The sequence below is a fragment of the Prionailurus viverrinus genome, chromosome D2, assembly GCF_022837055.1.
Source record: "Prionailurus viverrinus isolate Anna chromosome D2, UM_Priviv_1.0, whole genome shotgun sequence".
Classification (NCBI taxonomy): Eukaryota; Metazoa; Chordata; class Mammalia; order Carnivora; family Felidae; genus Prionailurus; species Prionailurus viverrinus.
In genome coordinates this window covers 44238784-44258516 of record NC_062571.1, presented here as the reverse complement: position 1 = coordinate 44258516, position 19733 = coordinate 44238784, and the positions used below count along the sequence as shown (strand labels likewise).

Here is a 19733-nt window from a genome sequence, read left to right as displayed (position 1 = left end):
TAACTCAATAATTAGAAAACACATGAAGAGATGTTTCACTAAGGAGGACATATGGATGGCAACTCAGCACATGAAGAGATGTTCAACTTAATGAAGGAAATGCGGATTAAAATCATGAGATATTACTATGTATCTATCACAACAATTGGGGAAAAAGAATGACAGTATCAAATGCTGATGAGGATGTATAGAAATTGCTATTGTGACTATAAAATGACAGAGCCACTCTGGAAAATAGTTTAACACTTTCTATGGAGGCAGAATAATAGTACCCAAAGATGCTCACTTCCTGATTCGTAAATCTGTGAATATGTACCATTACTTAGCGAAAGGGCTTTGTAATTAAGGTTAAGGACTTTGAGAAGGGAATTATCCTGGATAATCTGGATGGGCCCAATCTGATCACTGGAGCACTTAAAAGCAGAGAACTTTCCCAGCTTTCTTTTTTTAAATATTTATTCATTTTTGAGAGAGAGAGAGAGGGAGAGAGAGAGAGAGAGAGCACACACACACACACACACACACACATACACACACACACACACGTGTGAGTGGGGGAGGGGCAGAAACAGAGGGGGACAGAGGAGCCAAAGCAAGGTCCTCTTTGACAACAGAGAGCCTGACATGGGGCTCGAACTCACACACTGTGAGATCATGATCCGAGCCGAAATCAAGAGCCACCAGGCGCTCTTCCCAGCTTCATTCAGAGACAAAGATTGAGGGCAAAATAAGAGTTGGAGGGATGTGCATTTTTGCCTTTGAAGATTGAGAAATGAAGCCATGAGCTAAGGAATACAGGCAGACTCTAGAAGCCAGAAAAGGGGAGGAAATGGATTCCCTCCAGCGCCTTCAGAAAGAAACACAGTGCTGCCACTCGCTTGATATGAGTCCAGTGAGAAACATTTTGGACCTCTGGCCTCCAGAACAGTAAGACGTGAGATTTGAGGTGTTTGCCACTAAATTTGTGGTAATTTGCTAAAGCAGAATCAGAAAACTAGTAAAGTTTATTTTTAAAAAAGCCACTAAATATAAATTTACTGTACAACTCAGCAATCATATTTCTGTACATTTGTACCTTGGAGAAAATTTATGTCCACACAACCTTTACGTGAAACATCATAGCAGCTTTATTTATAATAGCCAAATATTGACAACAAGTCAGTTGTTCTCCAATGGGTGAACACTTTAACTACATTACATCCAAACTGTGGAATACTACTCAGCAATAAAGCAGGGACAAACTATTGATACAAGTAACAGCTTGGATGGATCTCAAGGGCAATATGCTGAATGAAAATGTCAATCTCAAAATGTCATATATGGTAGGACTTGGCTTGTATAGCATTCTTGAAATGACAGTATTGTAGAGATAAAAAATGGAACTGTGGTTATCAGCAGTTAGGGACAAAGTGTTGGGGGAAGGGGATGGGTGTGACTGAAGAAGAAGTTTCCATACAGTGTTTGAGGCGATGAAATAATTTGAGGCGGTATTTGAGGTGTTGGTGGTTTACAAATCTATACCTGTGATAAAATTGCATACAATTATATGCACACAAATGAATGCATATAAGCCTGATGAAATCTGAATAGGGTGTGGAATGTACTCAGGTTAATTTCATTACTTGGATATTGTACTATAATAAGTAAGATGCTGCCATTAGGGGAATCTAGGTGAAGGGCACATGGGACCTTTTTGATTAATCATGCAATCTTTTTGTGGATCTATGATTATTTCAAAAGTTTGAAAATAGAATAGAATAGTATTTGGGGGGAGTTTCTTTGTCATCTGGTACCGTGAACAACTTTTCTATTACTCAAAATCTAGAGGTCATAAGTGAAATGATAGATAAATGTAGTACCACAGGAATAAACACTGCATAGTTACAAAAAAGAAAGCCAAACAAAGTAAAAAGAAATTTGCCAAATTGGAAAAGTATTTGCAATCTGTATCATCAAAGCTCAATATTTCTAATATATAAAGGGCTTATAAAAATAGAGAAAAAAAATGAGAACATCTCTACGAATAGTGGATTAGCAATGTGAACATTAAGTTTATTGAAAGGAAAATGTATATAACAGAACCATTTGAAAATATGCTTATATCCACTCACAATAAGAGAGATGAAAGTTAACATTGTAATAAGGTACCATTTCTCACCTAGTAGATGGACAGCATAATACATGTTTGGCAACATGTTTCGCTGCCACAGCTGTGGGGCAAATTGGTCATTCTCATGTATACCTGGTGAAAATGCAGATTGATAAACACCTGTAGGCAAAGGCAATAATTTCTAGGAAATTTATGTATTCATTTACCCTTCGACCCCACATTTACACTTTTAGGAGTTGATGCCAAAAAATTCACAGGCAAAAATATGAAAATGTGCTCTAGCTTGGTGTTATACATACGGGATGAATCACTGGAAACTACTCCTGAAATCATTATTGCACTATATGGTAACTAACTTGGATATAAATAAATAAATAAATAAATAAATAAATAAATAAATAAAATGTGCTCTAGGCACTCTTTGTGGGAATATTTGAAATATCAGAGTTGAAACAATTCAGGTGGCCATCAGTCTCCAAATAGGAGATAGCATGATACTCCACAGTGGAGTACTAAATAGTCATGAAAAGTAGCCAGGAATATCTCTATATTTTAATTTGGAGAGTTCTTAAGAGTAACTTTTTTTTAAGATTTTATTTTTAACTAATCTCTACAACCAACGTGGGGCTTGAACTCACAACCCTGAGATCAGGAGTCACACACTGCACTGACTGAGCCAGCCAGGCACCCCCAAGAGTGTAAGAGTATCTTATTGTCTTAAAATAATAAGTAGAAAAGGGTATAGCTTGCTACCACTTTTCTAAAGAAAAGTGAGAAGTGTGTGGTGTATGTATGTGTGTGTACTTCACTTTAGTTGGGGGGTGAAATAGGAATATGATAGGAGGAACAAACATTGATTTTGGAATCAATCCTTGAAAACTTGAAAAGTGATATTGAACAAATGATTTTAAATGCCTGTCCTTTGGTGACTAATCACTCAGAGTGAAACTTATTCTAAAAACCTTAATCACTGGACTGTTGATGTCTTAGTGGGACAGCAATAAAAAAACATACCATATCAAGTAAGCATATTGTTGGTAATAGTGCTGTTATTTGTTATTTGTTTGCTTTTGAGACTTTTGGGTATGTATTCTTGGGGATTCATCTAATGAGTAAATATATGATATTCTATTATTCCTGTGCCTTGGAGTCCTGGGATCCAAACTAAAATGTCTGATAGAAAATAGCTAGCTAGGTAACTATAGATAGATCGATAGATAGCTCTAGACAGAGGTAGATTTACACACATACACACATGTATATACATACACACATACATATATAAATATACACATACGTATATGGACACCTACTTTCTAGCACTGCTCCCTGAAAATGCCTCAAAAACATATCATAGTACACCAGTAGCAAGGAACACATGGTTCACACACTGTAGTCTTGAAATGCCATTTCTCATCAAAGGAAGCAGAACTCCTTTCAGAATGACTGATTCCAAGTCAGGGGCAAGAAACATACAAGGTGATCTTGGAATATCTTGTTATACTGGATAATAAGAGCCCCATCAAGACGAGTAATGTTACATCTAAACAAATGTGAAGTCAACTCAAGTAAATCTTTATTGGCCTAAAATGTTGCAATTTGAGAATCACTAAAATTAATTTCTGCTATGAATTTAAGCACATGAAATATGTATAAAACTATAGAGTGCAATATGATACTGAACGAAAAAAATAACCTTGGTTACCATTGGAAACTTGAAAATAAAAGGAAAGAATTCAGCGTTTTATCATGTCTTCCCACACTACTAGGTCACAAAAAAAGTAGATGAAGCAAAGTTTCTCTTTATAGAAGTATTCTAGCAAATGAATAAAGAAGAAATGAAAGAATTCGAACATTATCGCTGTGTAACACATAATGAATTCTTGTACAAAGCAGTGGTCATTAGCTACTGCTAACATTACAAAAAGTTGCAAGTAAACTCCCCATATATCCTTATGGGGAAAACAAATCTATGTGGAAACTAGTCACCCAGATCAATCCCAAATCTGATCAAGCCTCCAGTTTCAATTTAGGAAAAAATACCAAAGAGAGGACAACATGTTGAACAGCATATTGTATGTTAAATGGCAGATGTTAAAAAACAACCACAGGGCTGTACTCGGCAACGTGTGGCCTCTGGGAAGCTCCATGGGACAAAATTATCCAGTCTCTTCAACAAATACATTGCAACGTGGATGGAGAAAGATGGAACAGAACTTGAGGTCTAACAAGAGTCTTCAGAGAACATACAACCAAATTTTAACATATGGAACTTATTCGAATGCCAATTCAAAGAAACTTTTTAAAGTGACATTTATGAGATGATTCGAAATTTAAACACTACCGATTATGACTTGTGGTGGTGGCTATCCGACTCTATATATTTATCAGTACTCATAGAACTATGCACCAACTAGAGTGAATTCACCTATTTGTAAATTTTTAGAAGTTCTTAACAAATGGGAGCAAAGCAGATCCAGAAATATGCAAGACGAATAATACATCAAAGCCTGAATTAAGTTTATCCCATGCACACAAGGGTTTTTTTTTACCATTAGAAAAGTCAAGCAATTTAATGTAGCCATTAATAAATTAATAGAGAAAAAACATAAACAGCTCAATAATGTTTCATGGAACCCAACATTTGTGTTAGGACTCTTACTAAAATATGAATAGGCCTTCCTTCATCCGACAAGTAAATCTAAAAAACTTATAACAAATATTACATTCAGTGGTGAGATGTTGAAAGCTCTTTGAGATCTAGAGCAAAACAAGAATACCTACTGTCACAGATTGGGTCTCCTGAAAGCAGACACTGGGATAAAATCCTAACCAGTATCTAAAACACGAAATAGAATGAAGTGGAATTAATAGGAATTTAGGTACTTAATGAGGTTAAAAAGTGTTTCATGAAACTTTTGTTTCAATTCTATGTATGTCTAGTAGATCCTGATGTAACACCTATTTCTTGTTGTGGTTCACATCACAGAAGTCTGAGGAAAACCACGGAGAACAGAGTCCAAATACCTGTGTAAGTTAGGGAAGCCTCCCCTTAACCCTCACTCAGCCTACCCCCACCTCCGCATTCCCCCCACCTCCCATTTCCATACCTCCTTTAGTTTTCTTTCTAGCATTATTTAACTACTTGCAATTTTTAAAAAAAGTTTTTATTTAAATTCCTGTTAGTTAACATGTAGTGTAATATTACTTTCAGGTGTAATATTTAGTGATTTGACACTTCCATACAACCCCTGGTGCTCATCACAGCAAGTGCCCTCCTGAGTCCCCACCACGTGTTCAACTGGCCCCAGCCCACCTCCTCTCTGGTAACCACCGTTTTGTTCTCTGTAGTTAAGAGTCTATTTCTTGGCTTGTCTCTCTCTTATTTTCCCCTATGGTCATTTGTTTTGATTCTTAAATTCCACACATGAATGAAATCATATGATATTTGTCTTTCTCTGACTGACTTATTTTGTTCAGCATTATACTCTCTAGTTCCATCTATGTTGTTGCAAATGGCAAGATTTCATTCTTTCTATGGCTAAGTAATATTCCATTGTGTGTGTGTTTGTGTTTGTGTCTGTGTGTGCGCGCACCACATCTTGTTTATTTAGCTATTGGACATTTGGGCTGTTTTCAGAAATTGGCTATTGTCGATAATGCTGCTATAAACATTGGGGTGCATGTACCACTTCGGATCAGCATTTTTTAATTCTTTGGGTAAATACCCAGTAGTGCAATTGCTGGATTATAGGATAGTCCTATTTTTAACTTTTTGAAGCACATCCATACTGTCTTCCACAGTGGCTATAGCAGTTTGCCTTCCCACTAACAGTGTAAGAGGGTTGCCCTTTCTCAGCATCCTCATCAACGCCCATTGTTTCTTGTGTTGTTAACTTTAGCCATACTGGCAAGTGTGAAGTAATATCTCATTGTAGTTTTGCAACTTTTAGAATTCACGGTATAACTTGAGGTCCTGCGTGTTTTTAAAGGAGAATCCTTTCCTAACTCACCCACCTAGTGCATTTCTACAGGTGGTTTAATGCCTGGCTCTGGTGCATTCCCTGCAAATCCGATTCACTTCCACCTCTCTGCCCCCTTGAATACACCTCCATTATAGTTGGCTCAGTGTGTTTCAATTCTTTGCTGCAAGCTTCTTTATCTCTGCACAGGGTGCTCTTTGAAGCATTGTGAAGTACCTCAACTATCTTCTTAATTGGGATAATAGATATTTGATGAATGCAGGGAAGGGAGAGAGGGAAGGAGGAAGGGACTGAGCCCAGAGTAGTAGAAGAACGTTTCCGGTAATGTCTTTATTTAGGCTTGAACAGAGTGTGTGGGGCTGAAGAGAGCCTTAGAACGGGGAATCCTCCCAACACCTCCTGTCACTCACTGCCTGCCAAGCCCAGCAGCAAACACGCTGAGCCGTGCTTTCCCACATAGACCCCTGTCACCCAGACACAGTGACATGCCCCCACAGGGCTACTTTCCATAATGAGAAATGAGCCACAGAAGTATTTTGGCAAACAGGCGGTGTTGAACTGTCAAATTATCCTCTGCTGTGGGGTGGCAGGGAAGCTCAGTTTCTGTAGTCATTTCCTTCTCATTACTCTGTCAGCTTCATTACCTTCGTGACGCTGTGTAGACCCTGCTGATGAAAATCCACAGAGACCTACCTGAACTTGAACTCTAGCATTTTCCTCACCAGAGTTCCAAAGGTGGTTCACTCGTGAATGGGAAAAAGAAGCTCTTCTTGGGGGAATGTAGAAACCACTGTTTCTCTAATAATTCTGAAAATATTTTCTGAGAAGAGATGAGCCCAAACCTTGTCCTTTGGAAAGGAGTTATGAACTATAATGATCCAAGTTCTAGTGACTTTATGAAATCGTATTTGTAATTATAAAGTGGAGGCAAAAGAATTCACAATTAGTTCTGTTAGGAAAATTGTCCATGAAATCCATTTGGGGAGGTGCAAAATAGTGCATCTAACCAAGATTGAGTAAATATGGGATTTACTCTCCTTGGGTGTCCTCGCTGAGTTGAGGACAGAGACCAGAGTTCATGGAAGCTCAGCCGGCTAGAATTCCAGAGCAGATACCAGAGAGGAAGAAGCCACAGAGAGAAAAAGCAACAAACATTTTTATAGGTTTCCCTTTGAATCCTTGTCTGTGTATACAGAGAACAATTCCCCACAAGGCCAGGCCAAGAATGACCAACGATTTGTAAACTGAGCCATTGTCAGAATTCACACAGGGATAAGAAACTTCTTACTCCCCCTCACCCAGCCAGAGTAGAGGGGCCTCACTGAATGTCTGAGACATACAGAAAGCAACCAAGGAGGGAATCTTACTAGTTGGGCTACAGTATTTGAAGACAAACCTGGAAGGAAAAAAATATTCAACATTTTAAGTTTTACTGAGATATAATTCCCCTATTTAGATTATGCAGTTTGGCAGTTCCTTGAAATGCTAAACATGAGGCTGTCATATTCCCAACAATTCCACTCCTAAGTATCTATCCCAGAGAAAACACGAGTCCACACAAAAACTTGAACACAAATATTCATAGCATTAGCCATAAATACCTATAAAGTAGAAACAACCCAGTGAATATCAGCTGATGAATGAATAAACAAAAGATGTTATATCCATACAGTGAGATACTATTTGACAATAGAAAGGAATGAGGTGCTGACTCATCCTCCAATGTGGGCAATCCTTGACAACATGATGCTAAATGACAGAAGTCAAACACAAAAGCCACATATTATACAGTTTCATTTTTTCAAATGTCAGAACAGGCAGATATATAGAGACAGAGAGCAGCTTAGGGCTGGGGAGGGCCAGGTGAGGAATTGGATATGACTGCTAATTTGGGGAGTGATAAAATATTCTAAAATTAGATTATAATGGCTGCACTATCCTAAGAATATACTGAAACACACTGAATTGTACACTATAAATAGGTGATTATATGCTATGTAAATTATGTCTCAATAAAGCTAGGTTTCTTCCCTGTGAGTTTTTAAGGCCATAAAAACTGGATATAATACCTGGTCCTATATTGGGTGCTTGCAGACAAATACTGAATTATTACAGATGGTTGGAGAAATTTGAATATAGAATGGGCATTATTGAAGCAAAAAATATTAAATATTGGCATGGCTACATGGAGAAGTAAAGTTAGCTCCTCCCAAATAATAACATAAATGCAGTAACAATAACAGAAAATTCCCAGATAATTTTTTTAATGTATACTTAAAAAGTGGTTAAATAAAGGACAAAACAGTAACAGTGTGTGTGTGTGTGTGTGTGTGTGTGTGTGTGTGTATGCATACATACAGGTTTGGAAGGACATACCAGATATACACTTGGTAAACTCTGGGTAGCAAGAATATAATGCTGATATTTTCTCATTATCTCTTTCCTTCTTCAATTCTTTACAGTGTACACACTACTCATTTTATATAATATTGTTTTTCATCTTCACACGTTTTGTATCTTTCAAACATATGCACTGTAGAGAACAGAGTGACCCATCATGCTGCTTCAACAATTATCAACACGGCCTATTCTGTTTTATCTGAACCCCACCAACCATCTCTTCTCATGACTCCTTGTGTTATGTGGAAGCAAATTAAAACATTATTTTTAATTCAAAGATTATTATCAACTTGATACTTTGTTAGCCTTACATAAATGCATAGAAGAAGGTCTATTAGGGTACATACATGTCAAACTGTGATTGAGAATGGAATAGGAGTACAGGGGAAGGAGTGGATCTTTTATGATGACAAAGTACATGCAGGATTTTCTAAATCATGAAGCATAGAAAGATAAAAAAAGAAGCATCCGTCCATATGTACAAGAGGCATAAAGTTTTTCTCAAATTAGTAAAGGTCTATGTAAAGTAATGGAAGGTGTCCTGAACTAGAACCCAAGAGATGAGAGTTTTACTTCTATTTCTGTCCCTATGACCATCATGTCTCTGAGTCATTGTTTGTAATTGCTCAGGAGGATCAAGTCTATTATTCACCCATTCCAATATTATCTTTGAGCATCTACTGTATGCCCTGCATTGTCCTCGTTGCCAGAGATCCAGCATGACTTCATTTCCATATTAGGCAGGAATCTTTTGGTTGCAAGTAAAAATAATTCAAACTCAAAGTAAGCTAAAGCAAAGAGAAGATGCAACGGTTTGCACAACCACAGAATCCAGGGATGACCTGACTTCAGGGGCACCTGGATTGAGACTAGCAGAGTTTCATCAGGATCTAGTCTCCTATCCCTTCATCCCTTCTAGGCTCTGCTTTTCTCTGTGTAGCCTTCTGTTTCATGCCAGCTCTCTTGATATAGTGACCCCTGGCAGCTCCAGGATTATATCCTCATTACACCAAGACCAAGTGCTCTGGGTAGTACCCATCTTCCAGTAGATCTATCGTGATCTGTCTCAATATTCTCTTATATAGAGTCCAATCAATGTGCACCAAACACAATGCACTTTAGCTGCTATATAGATGTTCCCTCCTTCCACCTTCTATCTACATGGCTGTATTCATCATGTTTTCCAAGCAAGTTGTTTCTTTGTTTTATTTTTTAATTATTTTTTTATATTTTTATTTTTATCTATGATCTTCTTTCTGAGGCCACCATTTGGGAAAGGTCTGTGGCCTATTTACTCATGAAGATATTGTGGGCTAATTTCCAGTTAGTTAATCATTGCGGGTTCATTTGAACCATCAGAGATCCTACATGAGGCTACTTTTCCAGAATGCCCCACATTATGCACACTCAGTACTGACTAAAGAAGCTATACTCCTGTTCTCACAGTTATCATTTCAGGAGATACATGCCCATGATTCCCACCCCTCTTCTGTAGAATTGCTTATAGTTTCCCTACTATCCAATGTAAAGCTAATTGCACAGTTCTTTTTTCCCCCTGAAGACCAATGTACAGATATTCCCTCTCTACTTTCTGTCTCCTGAGAGCCAAAGATGTTTTCCAGAAAGGGTAGAACTTAAAGGCAGGCAATGCAAAATCCCTCTCATCATCTGCCATTTGGGGCTTCTTGGAAAGTCAGCTGGTTCTTCTGAGCCTTGAGTTCTTGCAATTGAGTTGTCCACAAAATAAGGCTTGCAAGCTTCTAGCATAGTGCCTGGGGCAGAGTAGCCACTCAGCACACGGAGTCCCCTGTCCTCCTCCAATGGCAAAGCATGTTCAGATTTCTTTCTATAGATCTCACTTTACTTCTTGCTATTATTTTTCTTCTCTCTCCTGCTCATTCACAAATCTCCAGAGCTTCTGAATCATGCTTTGTTTCTTTTTATTGCCCATGGAGCTGAGCACCATGTCTTTTCATGAGAGGGGCCCTTACAAATGATTCATAGCTATATAAAATGGGAGAACTTTGATACTCCTATTCCCAGACTCCTATTCAGATGATACAGGCATCTAATAATCCTACTATTTGTAAGGCTGTGTTATGTGATGTTTATTTATTTACTCTAATGTTGTGAACATAGGTATGGTCCCCTTCTCATTTACAAATGAGGAAACTGAGGTTGGTGGATGCTAAGAACTTGCTGCAAAGTCATTCAGTGAGTGTGTGGTGGTGGGGGGGGCTTGACTTCAGGTGTGGTCATTCTGGACACTCAGCCCCTCTGACCCAATTGGACTGCTACACATCGCCCACCTTCCAGGCAGGCCGGTGCCTAGGACATTGGGATCTCAGCCTGGTGCAGTCTTGGCAGGATGAAAAGATCAGGCTAAGTCATGAGGAGACGTCAAGACCCATACTTCATGGTACAGGTGTATAGCAGTGTAGAAAGGGAAATGTGAGTACTCACAAAGGCAGTCTTGGGAGAAACCCCGTGTACAAGAATTCCTCTTCCGCCCTGGAGCCCAATCAATTATGCACAAAGATCCTCTTGTTCCAAGGCTCAGGCACAGTGCCCATTCCCTGCTCTGTTCCCTTCTCCAAGGATACTTTCCATGTTATGGCCACAGCCCTAGCCTGGATTCTCAGTGGATACTTCATTTTGAATTTCAGCTCTGTGCTCCACAAGGACACCATCCTTGCCTTCCTGTGTATCTCAGCTTCTTTCCAGTTTTTGACTTCCCAAGAGGTCCAGTTACATTCTAAATTGTTTTAGGAACCCGTTTTTCCCCACCTTTCTTCTGTAAAGTAGCATGATGCCTCCCTCCCGAGACCTAAAATTTAACAGCATGCGCATTCCTAACAGCAGGAAAACATTTTAACTCCCTTACCACTGGCTTTTTGCTACTTCAAACTTTCCATCTTTCTCTTCTCAATATCACATTGGGTCATTGTGAGCCCAGCCCATTTGCAGGTGAGTAAAGTACAATCTAGGGTTCCTAAGCAAGAGTGGGCCCCCAAGTTCTACATGAACTCTCAGGCATTTGATGCTTTAATCTGGATTCAGTAGGAGGCAGGGAAAATGAACCACCAGGAGGTGGGTGTGGGAAAAAATGAAGCAGGACCCTAATCCTGCTCATATGACTGGAGATCTAGGTAAGCATTTGACTCTGGGAGACAGCGAAGGAGAAACCTATAGATATAGGTAAGAGGGGTTAGACCAGGAAATTTCCAGCCTACCGTGTAGTATTAATGAAAATATTTGCTATCACCTTACAAATATGACTTCTTTTCATCTTCCAAACAGGTCTTCAATATACATTCTGGTGAAAAATTTGAGATTAAAGGAGGTTAATTAATTTGTCCAATTTTTCCTAGAGAAATGAGTGGAAAAAAAATTTAGTTTAGGGGTGCCTGGGTGGCTCAGTTGGTTGAGCATCTGACTCTTGATTTTGGCTCAGGTCATGATCTCACAGTTTGTGAGTTCCAGCCCCACATCAGGCTCTGCTCTAATAGTGTAGAGCCTGCTTGGGATTCTCTCTCTCCCCACTCTCTCTGCCCCTACCCCAATTGCTCTCTCTCTCAAAACAAATAAACTTAAAAAAATTTTAGTGTAGATCTGTCTGATTTCCTAACTCATGCTGATATTCCAGAGATCTTCTGAGGACTGCACTTCAGCCCCCTGGAGGCCAAGACGGTCTCCAAACCTAATGAACTGATGGGGCAGGAGTTTGCTGATATATTGCCCGGTCAGATGTGCCATGGTGCTACTCAGGTGACTGAGATCCTGTATGGTGAGAGGAGACAGGCCTGGATCCTGCAGGAGCTCAAACACATGGGTGAAGGGGTAGCACTAGAGGTCTTGACCTGGGCAGAGACATTCTACTTAAAGGCCCTGGTACCAGGCGAATAGCTCCACCTTTCTTATTCCCCTACTCTTTGACATTTCGCTCCCTTTCCGGCTTTCTCTCTCATGCCCCCATAACATGTCTGCAGTGATTTAAGAAGGTTCATGTGCTTTTCTATGTCCCTCCAAGCTTGTGATTCCACAGGGCATGTTCTAAAAATAAAATAAATCTATTCTGAAGTAGGAACATTCATTTGCTCAGAGCTCAGCTTCTGGGAAGCTCCAGGCAGTCACCAACATATTTGCAGAACCTTCCCCATCTCTTATCAGCACTGCATCTACCCCCCTAACCTAGAAACACCGAGGCCCGGCTCCATAGCCCTGTATGACTGGTGCGGTTTCTCTCTCCATGTTATGAAAGATAAAATACAGATTTCGTGAGGCTCCAAGCAGATAATGCTCTAAGCATCTCTAGAGCCGTGGTGGTAACTTGGAAGCCACCAGTGAATAATTTGGGGAGGGAGAGGTTGTAGGGAAGGGAAGTCAAATGGGTCTGCAGAGACGGCAATTGTGGGCAGATGTTACAGAGAAATAGATTGCGGTCGTATGGGGACATTCAAACAGCCGGGGCTGTTTGAACATGAAATGGAGCACTTTGGAAGGTAGTGAGTTTCTTGTGGCTGGGAGTGGGGCTGGAGCAACACTTACGTTTGTTGGGAAAGGGCTCACCCCGTGCAAACATGTTCCATAGGCAGGCTTAGGTTTCCATGCTGGGCTTGGGTCAGGGACTTGAGTAGCCAGGCACAATGCAGACAGGACTAGCTATTAGCCCAACCTTGTCATCTCTAGGGGGCCATTCCAATCTGGACTGCTGTAGGGAGAGGGCAGTAGTTCCCAGCAACAGGGATCTGCAGGGTGATATTAATGCACCTTAGTAGGAAGCAGGAAAATGAATGAAACAAAGCAGGACGTTCGCCAGATTCTGAAAGAGTAGGGCTGGCTTCTCATTCTGAGCAAAGTATTAGGTCAGGTCATAGACCCAGCCAAGGGAAACCAGAATGATGTGCCCTAGACATAAATGGTGTGGAGGAGGGTGGAAGAGGATGGGAGGGACTGTTGGGGTCATGGAGGTCTCCTTTGCTCAGTGCCCCTTGCCAGAGGGTATGAGGTTCTTACGGAAGGAGGCCAGCATGACGCCACACAGGGGAGAGCCTCTGTGTCTGAGCCAAGTGAGGCAGGAAAGTGGGATCTGACTGCCAGCAGCACTGGGTGATTGCACCCTACCCACCTTCAGCCCTGAGACCACAGCATCCCATGGCTTGCGGGATTTGGGATTCAGCCTGATTTGTGTTACATTTGCTTAGTGGTGTCAGTTCTGGGTCTAAAGCAGTCATTCTCGAAGTTTAGCATGTGTCAGGATCACCTGGAGGGCTTTTTAATCCGAGATGGCTGGCCTTGCCCCCAGCATTTCTAATTCAGTGGGTCTGGAAGGACTTGAAAATCTGCATTCCTAACAAGTCCTCAGGGATGCTTATGGTTCTGGTCCAGACTGCACCCTTCAAGTAGCTCTGACCTAAAGTAATGCTAAGCCAAAGAGTACTTTGTGATGTTTACTTTCCTCTAAACCTTATTCAACAGAGGTAGCACCTTTTCTATTTCAGTTACCATGCCAAGACTTGAGATATTCTAGGAAATGATATAGACTCCCTGATGTCAAGTGGCTTAGAGTCTACCGATACAGGAATGGGCAGTTACAAAGCAGGGTAAGTGCCAAGGTGGGTAATTACTGGGGCCAGTAAGCATGTGAATATTTGTGCATATGTGTACTGCAACATACAGTCTTGGATATGCTAGAGAAAATTTCTAGAACATGTGACCTCGAACCTGGAAGCTGTTTTTAGGGTCAGAAAGCCCTGCATCAACTTCTGGCTTTGCCCCTTAGTAGCTGGTTGACCTTGGGTGAGTTAGTTTTCTTTGAGTCTCAGACTCCTCATCAACCGAATGGTCCTGAGTCATTCATTGTCCATGACCATGGGCATGTTCTAAGCACAGAGCCACAGAGTGAACAAGCCTGATGTCCTGTCCTTGCTCCTGAGGAGCTCACACTCTGTTAGTGGCAGCAGGATTGGAGATAGGACATTACCTCCAGATGAATAAATAAGCTATGACAAAATGCAGACAGGGTGAGAAGAAAGGGTGAGAAGAGAGGGTGAGAAGAAAGAAGGTAGATGATTTTAGAGGAGATTGTCATGGAAAGCCTTCTAGAGGAGGGAACCCTTGAACTGAGACCTGGATGATGAGAATGAGGTTGTATTTGCCGTGTAAGCTGTGCTATGGGACTTTCGAGTACACACATGGGTTAAAGAACCCTGATGGTTATAACTATCAACAAAATATGCTTATCATCCTCACCATCGTTCTCTTCATTAGCATAACTGTTGTTATTATCATTATCACAATCATTACAGTTACTGCCAGGCTCTGAAGGCAAATGCACCAGCAAGGCCCAGGGATTCACAGACTTGCAGGTACATTTGGAAAGGTCAAAGTTCAGTAGCACTCAGGCAAAGAGCATTCATAGGGGGTTACATGGCAACACTTGAGAGCTCAGTAGCAGTTCTGTGGACCGGACCAGACCAGACCAGACCCTGGACACTGTCCTCAGAAGCCATTGGAGAAATCTAGGTAGCAAGGTGACATGTTCATATTTGTGTTTTAGGAAAAGCTTCCTGTCAGTTCGCTGTGTTCTGCCTGCAGCTGCGGAGTAGGGGGAGATGAACAAGACTGTGGGCAAGGGGGAGAAGCCAACAGTCTGCACCGGGATGCAGCGGTGGGGCAGATTGTGACAGAGGTATTTAGGAGAGGCCCTAAGCCGAGCGCAGCTGTCCATTGGATTGGAGGGTGAAGGGACATGGCCAATGGAGGAAGACCACCCGGTGGACAGGACCCGCCTCTGCCCCACCCCACTTCAACCTACAACTGGAGGAAGGCAGATCCTGGAGGCAGGACTTAGGAGAACCTGCTGCGGGATGTCGGGCAGGTGACTTTGCCATGCAGTGCTTCTTTCTGTCAAATAGGATATTCTCCTGCTTCCCGGAGAAGGGTATTGTGAGGACTGAGTCAGATGACAGGTATGAAAAGCACTTTGGCAATTGTAAAACACTTTTCAAATGCAAGGTGCTATTTTTATTACCCTCGGTTTCCCTGTATAGAATGTGACCCAATAACTGGATGACGGCGTCTGGCTGCTCTGGAGGGAGCGACAAAAGAGGAGATGGCAGGTCCCCAGCTACACCTGCCGGGGCCTCTGGACAAGGCCTGAGCTAACCCGCCAGGGACGCACCCTTTCCCACACTGCCCTTAATGTGTCTCTCGTTTAAAATGATTTGCTAGGCAAAGCTGTGTACATCATTAGAGAAAGGTGGCAGCCTCGGATGATTCAGTGGCTGCAAGGAAATTCTCCCCATCGTCCCTAATGGGCGCTAAGAAGGCAATGACATGATTACCATGCATCCTCCCATTATGAGGCTGTGCAGGGCAGCTGGCGCCCGATGCAGACAGGCGCTCTCAGCAGGGAGAGAGCAGAACATTAACAAGAACTTAAGATGAATTCTTCTTCCTTGGCCTTTGGAAATGGAAACCTATTTCGGGCTAGGCTGGGCACGCTGCGCTCTGGAAGTCATTTCGCTTGTAGCTGAGCTCCTCCTTCCCTCTCTTTCCTCTCCCCCCGCCTCCCACTTCTACTTCCCTTTCTGCCTCGATCCTCAGGTTTGTCCGCCTTCTGTTGTGACATCGCAAAGTAATCCCTGAGGCAGGAACCCTGATGCGTTTGGGCCCAGCGATTTAGCGACTGGGAGCTCCGCAGCGCCACCCTGCGGAGGTTCAAGACCTGGGTGCTGTGGGTGCGAAGCGTAGGAAGCCTGCGTTCACACACACTTGCTTCTGTCCCTCGGAACGTGATCGCACAGATGGTCACGTGGCTCCTCCTGTCCCTGTGTGTGTGTGCACATGTGTGCACTGTGGCTCAGCACGCCCCCCCCCCCGCGTTCTTTCACCTGAGCCCAGCGTTCTGAGGACTTGTTCCGAGCGCAGAATGCTTGCATTGTGAGTCCCCCGAGGTTCCAAAGGAATCTGCAAACATTGGCAAACTCATTTGCTGTGAAGGATTTTATATCAAGACTCCTCCAAGGGCCACGGCAAAATAGCTCAATCCCAAATTGCAGAAGTAGCCGTGGGTCTGCCCAGTGATCTCTCCTTCCCTCGCGTTACTGCTGAGCGGTCTTGCCTGGCCGCACCCAGCTCCTCAGAGCTCTGCTCCCACCTTCTCTCAAATTGAAAACGTGAACCCTCGAGGAAGTCCTGAATCTGTGCAAACAGTCCCTGGGCCGGCTCCCCGCTTCTCAGGGCTGCTTGGCATTCTCCTGGCGTCTTGGTTGGAATGGGTTATTGCCTTTTCCCCCAGAGCTCATCCCCTTTCTAGGCTAAGCCACTGTCCGTTTGAAGCTGAAACCGTTTCCTGCAATAGAGAACCTCTGTCCTTGTGTGAGCCTCCGTACTCAGCTGACATTTGCATTACTTCAATAAATATTTACTTCTTAGCAATTACTGGGGATACAAAGGAAAATAAGACATAGCTCCTGCTTGTAAGAAACCCATGATCTAGAGGAGAGAGAGATGTAAATAAGTAGGGTAGATTGTTTTCAGTGTCCTTTATAATTTGTAGATGTTTGCATTTACTGATATTTGTTCATCTCTGAAGAAGTCAAAATGAAATAGAGCATCCGATTCATAATTCCTGGGGATTTCCTGTTATTACTGAGAGTGGCAGTAATATCACAAACCTTACCACCATTTCACCATGTCCGTGGCACTAGCTCCATTATACAGCTGAGAAAACTGAGGCACAGAGCAGTTAAATGACCTGCCTGAGGCCAGACTTTGAGAAAGCAACAGAGCAATACATCAAATTATTGCTGATTTGACTCTATAAGTCTCCCTCTTGACCCTGCCCTAACCTGTCTCCCTCTGGCATTCTCCTTTTCAGATGGAGACTTGCCACCAGTCTGCCGAATGGTGGAGAGTGACCCTTTCCGGGTCAGCATCATGAAAGACTTTCAACTTCTGAAATCAGGCTAGCATCAGATATGTGACATGACAAGGGAACATTTTCCCCATTCAGAGGATCGTTAAAGGATATGAAAGCCAGCAGATCATTGTTATGCAAGAGGAAACAACATAAATGGAAAAATCTATGAACATCATATCCATAAGTCTCTGGGAAATTTGCAGTGGAAACAAATGGGCCAGAGTATGAATGGGTAATGCTTCACCAATGGGAACCTGGGAACCATGGGGCCAAGCTCATAGCAGAATGATCCATTCTGTTCAGCATGAAATGATTCTTCTGGTGAAACAGAGGAAAGGCAGTTTAACCACCTGCTCCTCTACCGTAAGATCTAGGCATCTGGGCTTTGACTTCTGGAAGATGAAAGAATGCTTAAGCATATTCCTCTGGGAATAGGGCAGGTGCATGGTGGATTCTTCTGCAGGTGAGTGGAACCCCTTTGGCCATGTCCCCACAAACTTGGCAGTGTTTGGAGATCGGGGTTTATTCCACACTCCTCAGGTTTTTTTCTGAAGATGGAATTAGGAGATAAGGCCACTTCAGGAAGTTGGACATGGTATCCAACACAATGCTTCTTAGAGCAAGTTCCAGTCCTCCCTGATAAAAGGATAGCTCCTGCTTGATTGGGGAGTATTTGGCAACCAGGCCAAAGTCTCCATTCTGTCCCTTCGTAAACATATTCTGGATTTTCTCCAAATCCCTACCTACTTGGGAATACAGTTCTGCGTCTCCTTAAATCATGTCTTCCTCATGCAGATTTGATTGATCCACTAGTGGAAGCCAACAGCTCCTCCCCCTAGGGTCCTTATGCATCCACTGGGAAGTATGCATCATATGCAAAGCACTTTGGAATCTGTTTGTTCCTGCCCAGCATCCATCCTCCCTTTGTGTAATAGCTCCAGGATTTCCCAACAGGAATCTTCTGGACAACTATTCATTTCCTTCTTAGGATTCAGTAATTTTACAGAAGAGAGGCTCAGGGCAACTTTCATCTCTTTTTGAATAATAAGAAATAATAATAATCATGAGTTAACCTTTATTGAATGTTTAAGTGCACATAACTGTAGTAAGTACTTATCATATATTATCTCATGTAATCCTCACACATACATTTATCAATAAAACACTACTATTCCTATTTTATAGAAGCAGAGACTGAAAGTCAAGAGGCCGATATTGCAGAACCACTCTGCCTCTGACTTCAAAGTCTATACTTTGGCCACTATGCTCTGGGCTGACTCACAACTCGTTTTTGTTTTTTTTTCCGGATTTACAATACAAATCAGAGGATTAAATGCTCTGAGATGCACTCAGTAAAGAACCCTATTTAATATTCCTTAACTTTAAACAACATTAAGAACTCTGTTTAGCTCTGCCAGGTACTATTGCTACAGTGGGCAGGTACATCCCTTCCTGACCTATGTGGTCAGAACAGGACAATTGTGTAGAAGTTGGAATAGTGCTATTGCTTTTGGTGGTGGTGGTGATGGTGGTGATGATGGTGGTAGAATTTACAGAAAGACTAGTTTGTTCTAGGCACTGTCCATGCTTTATCTCATCTAATCCTTATAATTACGATGAAGAGTGAGTACTGTTATTGTCCAATTCAGTAGATGGGAACACTGGAACATCAAGAGCTATCTTGCCCAAGGTCACACCACCAGGAAATGGTAGAACAGGGATTCAAACCCCTATCTACCTAAATTCTCAGCCACCCTGGTAGCTTGAGCTAACTCAAAGGACCTGATGATTTCTTTTCAAAGTCTTAAACGAACCAGAAAAGGCAGGTACCCTTGTCCATCTGTCCCTCTGTCTTCTAGAACTCAACACATTAGAGCCTGTGGAGGCTCTGCTGTCAGCAAGAGAGCTCTTCTGCAGGAGCCTGTGAGGGGAAGGGAGTCCCACAAGCCCCATTGCAGCAGCGTGGACATTGCTCTATGTGGAACCTTATAGACCGGGAGTAGATTAAAGCTCCAAGATACACGAATTTCAAAATTGAAGCAATAAAGCACATTTTTTTCTTGGCTTGCAATTGCCCCTTAATTGGACCATGAATAGCAATTACACTATAAAGCCTAACAGGAATGTGTGGGTAATTAGAGTATGTCTTGGGCGGTGGGTTTTAATGGAGGAACCCGGGTAATCATTGAGTGACTTTCACCCTCTACCAAGTGATAAAATCATCATGAAACACCTATCAATCACTCAGAAAAATTGCAAGTGTGATTTTAGTTCCTGCTAGAATAGGACTAAGAAGGCTGGAAAACCACTCTGC

The 19733-nt window shown here is 42.1% G+C and overlaps 1 long non-coding RNA gene across 7 annotated transcripts in view; it reads left to right on the top strand.

The window, feature by feature from the left end:
* The window catches only part of LOC125148363 (uncharacterized), a 253679-nt gene extending 234178 nt beyond the window's left edge, over nucleotides 1-19501 (top strand). For 5 of the 7 annotated variants that reach the window (XR_007145515.1, XR_007145516.1, XR_007145511.1 and 2 more), the window contains 4 exons: nucleotides 5325-5436; nucleotides 13995-14096; nucleotides 15053-15464; nucleotides 17378-19501. This is a non-coding gene — a long non-coding RNA (uncharacterized LOC125148363). The remainder of the gene's footprint in view (nucleotides 1-5324; nucleotides 5437-13994; nucleotides 14097-15052; nucleotides 15465-17377) is intronic. The other 2 variants (XR_007145513.1, XR_007145512.1) reach the window with 2 other exon arrangements.
* Nucleotides 19502-19733: the final 232 nt, after the last annotated feature.